The sequence below is a fragment of the Protomyctophum bolini genome (genome assembly GCF_963924005.1).
Source record: "Protomyctophum bolini genome assembly, chromosome: 13".
Lineage (NCBI taxonomy): Eukaryota > Metazoa > Chordata > Actinopteri > Myctophiformes > Myctophidae > Protomyctophum > Protomyctophum bolini.
In genome coordinates, this window is record NC_137874.1 from 8773281 (window position 1) to 8781964 (window position 8684).

An 8684-nucleotide genomic window follows, 5' to 3' on the forward strand; every position below is an offset into this window, starting at 1 on the left:
CACATAACAACTAATCAAAATAAATATCCGTGTTACCGTTCAGCCAAAATGGAGTAATGAAATTCTGCTACGGCTCCTCAATGTTACAGAACAACTATACCCGGGAAATAAGGAAATGTGTGGAGCTGTTAGAAGCTCCACCACTAAGCCAATACTGTCCTGAAATAGCATTAAACAAGATACTCTGAGCTGTGAGACATATATCCCTCAATTACTGGAGCTGCAAGAAGATCAAAAATATCAAATCATTTTCTACTACGAGTCTATAGCTATAAATATATCCGATCATAATCCAGTGGTGACCCAGTTCATTCAGCGCTCAACTCTGTCACTATGCCGCCGACACTTTGGACTGCTTCACCCACACCGCCAAACGCCAAATGGGAGAAGGTCAAAGGTTATCCTGGCACTTCAAGAAAGTTAGTTAAAACACCCCGAACGCCCCGGGGGGTATTTGTGACCATTCAATCTGAGCGCCCAGCGATTTGCAGCTATACGGAGCACAAGGCGCCATCTTGGATGAAGTAGCTATAGATGTACCTGTAGTAAAACACCCCCGAGGCGATCGACAACAACAACAGGAGGTATGGTTACTTCTAACGCGGCAAGCGACGGGGACCGCGGTGGGCCGTCAAAAACATCGTCTTTGGTTAGAACTCGGACGGATTGATTTAGATCAAGAGTTATTCACGTTTGAAGAGTTTTCCTCTCATCCACTAAAATGGAGTGGGGGGACCACTTTGGATGACGTCCCAACCGGAAATGACATGGAACGTTGCCCAACAGGCGCTCCCAGCCTGTTATGATATCGTTAATGTTCCGTCCTGTGATTAATCTCCGCCCTGAGCGGATACAAGCGGCCGAAATGAGTTTTCTCCGACGGGTGGCTGGCATCTCCCTTAGAGATAGGGTGAGAAGTTCAGTCACACGAGAGAGACTCGGAGTAGAGCCGCTGCTCCTTCGCCTGGACAGGAGCCAGCTTAGGTGGTTCGGAGCATCTGGTTAGGATGCCTCTCGGGTGTCTCCCTATAGGGAGGTCCTCGACGCACGTCCCACTGGGAGGAGACCCCCGGGGGGCAGACCAAGGACCACGTCCCACTGGGAGGAGACCCCCGGGGGGGGCAGACCAAGGACCACGTCCCACTGGGAGGAGACCCCCGGGGGGGCAGACCAAGGCGCAGTTGGAGGAAACACATCGACTCACTGGGCCTTGGAAACGTCTCGGGATCCCCCAGGAGGAAGTCACTAATGTTGCTCTGGAGCTATAGGGAAGTCTGGAGCCCTCTGGTGGAGCGGTTGCCCACGCGACCCCGACTACGGATAAGCGGCTGAAGATGGACGGATGGATGGTATTAATATGTATTAATGTTGGCCAATAAGTGTGATGACGGAGAGGACACCAGAGATGACAGTAAGTACTGTATACTGATGTGCTGGAGTGGGTCTTCTTCACCACTATTATTCTTGGAACAGTGGGTAATTTTCGTCAGACTGCAGAACTGTGGGGTGGGGGGGGTTCAACTACAGAAATGCCCGTGGGGTTTTTTACTGCAGTATTTCAGAGTGGAAGGAGGAAGTATTTAACCAATACTGGGCGGGGAAACCCCTATTGGTTGTTTTAACCATTGTAGATTTTTTTTTTTTTTAATCGTGAAAAGATTTATCGCATTTGTAACTCAAATCTTTGCTTCTGGAAGGTCCCTGGAACAACATATTTTCAGATGGGGGGGGGGGGGTCGGTGGCCAATTACATATAATTTTGGGGGTCCTTGACATGAAACATTGAGCGCCACGGATACAGAAACATGAGGCATTTCAGAAAACTGTCGTGATTTTTAGAAGACATTCTTTTAAACGTCGACGTCAGGTGGAAACGGGTTAAGGTGCTACACACCTGCAGTCGGTATCAAAGTGATGTGGCTGCCTGGGAGACTACAGAGGGATTGTTGAAGCCTGACCTGCAGGGATATTAGCACTGAGAGAGAGACTGCTGTATGTGGACACGACTACAACTCACTGAACTCAAGGGGCTTTGACAAAACACCAATCCCCTAATGACAAAAAGAGATTTGCTCGCTTTAGTGCACAGCATGCACTGGCCCCTCTCTCTCTCTCTCTCTCTCTCTCTCTCTCCGTCCCCCTCTCTCTCTCTATCTCTCTCACACACGCACACACACACACGCGCAGACACGCGCACACGCACGTTTAATCAAACTCCATTGCAGTTACCTCACCCCAGAATGAAATACAATTGACAGGGCACACTCGCTATATAGCTGGGGGCTAAAATGGATTTTTCGGCCACAGCGCCAAAGCGGATGTCATCAATACTTGTGCCCGGTTAACCCATTCTGACCTGAGATCAGATTCATGCGAGGTTTCCACGGGACACACACTGGGTCTGATTAACCCATTCTGACCTGAGATCAGATTCTAAAAAATGTCAGTCGTTCTTCGATTTTTCAAAAATAGCAGACCTACAAGCTCGTATCGCGCCACTCGGTGGCGCGATATGAGCTTGTAGATCTGCTATTTTTCAATAGGTAAAGCATAACATGATGCTAACACCAAAATGGGTGCCCCGGTCAGAATGGGTTAATGCAGGCATGTCTTTACATAATCATGCCTTTATAGCTCTCCCCCCTCAAGCCCCCTCCCTGTTCATCACGGACGCTTCTTATGCGCATGTGTGCACGCACGCACGCACCAGTGCAGTGTGCCGGTAGATAATGTATGCAAAGCATTATCGACTAAACAGTCACTAAACGATCCGTGTCCTATTTCAAATAGTTCGGTACTGTAGTCACCACCACACACCACCAATGCGTTTGTGTACATGACATGGTATATGAATGTATTGTATACACATGAAAATGTCAAAACCATCTTGTGGTCACTACACAAAACTACAATTTGTTCCTCTCTCTCTCTCTCTCTCTCTCTATCCATAATTCACTTCTTGAGGCCAGGGAGGGGTACTGTACTGTATATAAGGCATTCCAAAGATGGCTTCAATACTCCTGGAGGTGAACTCGTTCCCCCCTAACAGCCAGCTCAGCACTTTAAGGGTTCCCACATCCTGGACATTAATGCACAGAAGCCCCCCCACCCCCCTCACACACACACACGTCACACACACACACACAACTCATGTGTACAGTAAATTCCTTGGTTTTAATTTGAACCCCAAAGAGTGTCCATTTGTTACTCATAATGTACTGTAGTATATACTAAGGATTACTGTGTGGGGGTTGTTGAACGTCCTGTGATCTCACTTGAAATGCCAAATGTATACATTACAGCACTCGAAGGGGAAAGTTCCCACAGGACGCCACCACTTCCACAACTGAGAATGTTCTGGCTGTATATGTAAGTCTGTTTGGAAATTTGGACAATTAATTATAAACAACAACAGACTTATGTAGTCTTGTAGTTATTTTGCAATCTCAGCCAGTTCCAGGGTATTATAGTCCATGTCTTTCATCCTCAAAGTGGGGGTCCGGGGGTCCTTGAGGGAGTTCCAGGGGGTCCCCAGCTAAATGATAGTTTGGAACCAAATGGACCCTTATGGGTCTGTAACTCTGAGAGTGTACGAATGGAACCAAATGGACCCGAACGGATCCATTTGGTTCCATTTGTAGACACTCTCAGAGTTACATTAACATTGATTTTACAATATAAATTAGGGTCCCAGAGATAGAAATGCCATTACATGGGGGGCCCGTATAGACTAATGCATGTCAAACTGGAGGGTCCTTGAAATTAAACGGGTTGAGAATAACGGCTAGAGCCGTAAAAATCTTCTCTTATGGGGGTATCCCTGGCATATATTTTCAAACGGGGGGTCCGTGGGGCTAATTAGTGTCAATTTGGGGGTCCTTGACATGAAAGGTTTGGAACCACTGCTATATATATATATATACAGTCAATCTCAGCCAGTCTTTCATCCTATACAGTCAACTAACAATGCAATATTAAAATATCTTAAAATATCGGGTTCTAAACAGAGAAAAGATTTTAAAAGTTGTGTTTATATATATATAAAAAAAAGGGGAAAAAACCCTCATCTGGTTTCATCTGGCTCCCGCACATACCATATATGAGTCAGACAGATGAAGTCATGAAATGGGCTCGTCTTGACTTTAAGGTCAAACTCATCTTCAAACCAGAAGGAGAACCCTTTTACACTTTTGACAATATTAATGTCCAACAATGAAGACGGCCATATGCTGTTATATAGGAACAGGAGGAGGGGGTCTTGTTTGTGTGTGTGTGTGTGTGTGTGTGTGTGTGTGTGTGTGTGTGTGTGTGTGTGTGTGAGAAGCGGGGGTCCTTTGTCTCCCTGTAACGAGGGCGGGATGTTTATGAAGCGGTTAGGTCATCCTCTGCTGACGAGGAGAGGTCTCTTGCATCATACATGTGCTGCTGGAGTACAGTACAGAGTACGGTATACAGTGACATGCATCTCTTTCATAAAAAAAAAGATATTCCTTATTCACTCTCCGGACTTTTGATTGAAGAAGAATCAACGGTAACATTTAGGATCTTCGCGAATCTGGATATCGAAACATCTTACGACCCCGATTCCGGATAAGTGGCCCCATTCTGGGGGCGGGAACCTCTTTTGGTGTTTTAAGCATTATGTCATACTTTAGCTGTTGAAAAATAGCAGATCTATACAAGCTCGTATACCGTGGCACCGAGTAACGCGCTACGAGCTTGTAGGTCTGCTATTTTTTGAGAAATTGTGAAAACGTGGCGCAAATCTTTGAATTATATATTCTTTCAGAGCGAACGTTTTCAACTCAAATCTTTGCTTCTGAGGGGGTTCCGGGAACAACAATTACATATCATTCAATTATTGAAAGTTGAGCGTGGAATTGCTCACTGTATATGTACTGTATATTGAGGTGCAGCTTGAATATATATTCTTTCACAGTGTGAAACGTTTTTAACTAAAATCTTTTGCTTCTGGGAGGGAAGTTCCCTGCATGGAACAACACATCTTCAGATGGGGGGGGGGGGGTCGGCGGCCAATTACAATACATTTTTGGGGCTCCTTGGCATGAAAATGTTGGAGAACGAACGACACACATTAGAAACATGAGGTTTTTCAGAAAACGGTCAGGATTTATATAGAAGACATTTTGTAGAATGCTTTCTCAGGTCTAAATGGGATAATAACGCATTCTGAACGGGAACCCATTTTGGTCTTAGCATCATGTTATGCTTTAGCTATTGAAAAACAGCAGACCTACAAGCTCGTAGCGCGCCACCGAGTGGCGCGCTGCGAGCTTGTGTAGGTCTGCTATTATTTTTTGAAAAATCGAAAGAACGACTGACATTTTTTAGAATCTGATCTCGGGTCAGAATGGGTTCATCAGACCAGTGTGTGTGTCCAAGTGGAAACCTGGTATGAATCTGATCTCAGGTCAGAACGGGATAATAAAAGGACAGGCTCCAATAGAGTGTGTCCTCGGCGGCGGCGGCGACGTCGTGATTGATGATGTAATCGGGTCCTGACGGGGGAGGAGGAGGAGGAGGGACTTCATTTATGTGCACCGCCGCTCGCCGCCTCCTTTTGTGAAGCATTGTGTTGTCACGCTCAGCGTGGAGAGGGGGGGGGGGGGAGGGAGGGAGGGAGGGGGGGGGGGAGGGAGGGTGGGTGGGGGGGGGGGGGGGTGGAGGGAGGGTGGGTGGATGGACGGACCGACAGACAGATAGACGGACGGTGGGTGGATGGATGGATGGATGCAAAATAAAGGTATAGTCACGTAAAAATGTGCTCAACCCCATTTAGACATGAGGACGATTCTACAAAGGCCTTCTGAATCCTGAGAGTTTTCTGAAAAACCCCATGTTTCTATACTGTATGTCAGTGGTTCTCAGACATTTTCATGTCAAGGAGGAGCCCCAGAAATATACAGTGATAGGCCTGCCGATCGACCCCCGTCTGAAAATATGTCGTTCCAGGGACTTCCCAGAAGCAATGATTTGAGTAAAAAATATATATATATATATATATATTCAAAGATATTCATTTTCACGATTTCAAAAAAAAAATAGCAGACCTACAAGCTCGTAGCGCGGCGCTCGTAGCGTGGCTATTTTTCAATAGCTACTAGCTAGTGTATCATAATGGGTACAGAATGGGTCAATCTCCAACCCTTTGAGTTACAAATGGACAAATCATTTGACACAGAGGGATTTTATGGCGTGGTCTGGTCTCCACCTCTCATCAACGCGTCGACGCTGAGGTGACGGCGTGACCTCCCTCTGCCTACAAAGGGACTCCGGAGACGGACAGCGTTTAGCTGGCATTGATGAATGGCTGAGAGTTGCATCAATCTTTATCACATGCATGAACGCACACATACATACAAAGCTATAGGGCCCCCCCTGACTGACACACACACACACACACACAGGCACGCGCACACTCACACGCACGCACGCCTTTTGCCAGAACGTCTGCTGTCTCACATGGACACCATGCAGTCAAACATATGGTAACAAGGTGTGTGTGTGTGTGTGTGTGTGTGTGTGTGTGTGTGTGTGTGTGTGTGTGGTGGTCATAAAGGGGACGACTGGATATGTTTAATTTAAAGCGACAAGACAAGACAAAATTGTTGTAAAATGCTGTCACCACTCGAGGAGTACTTGAACCACACAGAGGAAAAATGTCAATTCCAAAAGAAAAATCACACCCGTGTGAAGTGAGTGGTGCAACTCCCGTTTGGGGGTTCCCGGGGGGGGGACTGTACTGTCACTGTACTGGCACACCCGAAATCATCATATATATATATACAGTTAATATGTGCGTGTGTGTTTGTGTTGCACACAGGTGGTGAAAAACAACCATGCTGTTTTAGTGCTCATACCCAGCCAGGCACCCAGCCAGCCAGCCAACCAGCCACACACACACATAGCTCCGTAACCACTCAAAAACAAAGTCAATACTTAAAGCCAATGTACCGAGTGCCGCGCTACGAGCTTGTTAGGTCTGCTATTTTTGAAAAATCGTGAAAATGTGGTGCAAATTTGGAATATATATTCTTTCAGAGTGTTTTTTTAACTCAAATCATTGCTTTTTGAAGCTCCCTGGAACAACATATTTTCAGATGGGGGTCGTCGGCCAATTACATAATATATTTGGGGGTCCTTGACATGAAAATGTTTGAGAAAGACTGACATAGAAACATAGGTTTTTTTGTAAAAAGGCATTTGTAGAATCGTCCTCAGGTCTAAATGGGCTAATCAAATGAAGTGACTGCGTGACAGAACCACAGATCCTACAAACACCAGTCCACTCTGCATCTGTGAACTTAACAATCCATTGGTTTGGAATCTTTGGATGTTCTTCCTTTGTTTCTGTTTTTTTTTCATGTTCACTGTTAAGAGCTGAGGTAACCTAATAAAACAAAATGACATAGCTTGTTACTTTTTACTTTTCACAGACTGTGAAAACACGTGATATCTCATTGCGAAACGAAGGAGAGAGAGAGAGAGAAAACACACACTAGTCCCAACAGCATATTATTATCGCTGCTTGGACACGTGTGAGTGAGTCGCAATTAAATAATAGACCCCCTCTTGATTCTTGATTCAGTTATAGGGGATTATAACTGAATTTATTTAGACCCGAGGACGATTTTTACAAATATCTTCTAAATCATGACAGTTTTATGAAAAATGTTTCTATGTCAGTGGTTCTCAAACCTTTTTCAGGACCCCCATATGTTGTTCCACCCCCGAAGGAAAGATTTGAGTTAAAAATGTATCGCTCTGAAAGAATATATATTCCAAGACTTGTGCCACATTTTCACGATTAAAAATAAATAAATAGCAGATCTACAAGCTCGTAGATGAGTCATCAGCTCAGGACAAATCTCTTACTCATACTAAGGAGTGTTATGTCCCTCCAAAGGGTGTTATGAAGTCCAATCCAGAACATTATACTCAAGAAATTAAATATTAATTTTAATTATAAAAAATGAAAATAAAATAAATAAGATGAATGTATTGGTAGACAGCATTTGATACTAGCTATTTAGTTAGTTCAATTTTATTTCGGTCATTTGTTAAAAACAACACAGTTGTTACAACTTAGTCAACAAGGTGACTTGACTATATTTGGCCGAAAAGGTTAGGGGCTGAAGCCGAAGCTTATATATTTGCCCACCTCATCACAAACAACAACAAACAACAACTAACTCCTAGCATTATCTTTGAGTTGCATTTAGGTGACCCTTCCTATAAATGTCTATGAGCTAAAGCATCAGGCTTAACATGCTTCCTTTAACAAGTTTGGCAAACCTGACCACAAATTACTACACATAAAAGTCTGTTTTAGCCAGCGCTGGCGTTCACTCAGCAAACAAGGCTGACAAAACAACATTGTCAGCCTTGAAACCAGAAAACAGCGGACGTTAACAAGTGCCTAGCGAAAGGGAGTGCCACTTCCAAAGTACTGCTGGAAACCACAGTGACTGAAGCCATGCTTGCTCAGCGCCAGTGAGCAGTGAGCACGCACATCTGGGAGCATAATTAAGTACCACTCTACTGAGCAGGAAGGATTCACTCTAGCAAGAGATGTTCCTTTATGTAAACTGCAAACTGCAACGTAAACTGCAGTGAATGACAGACAGACACATACAGAACATTCCTAGATTTCAATACAACAA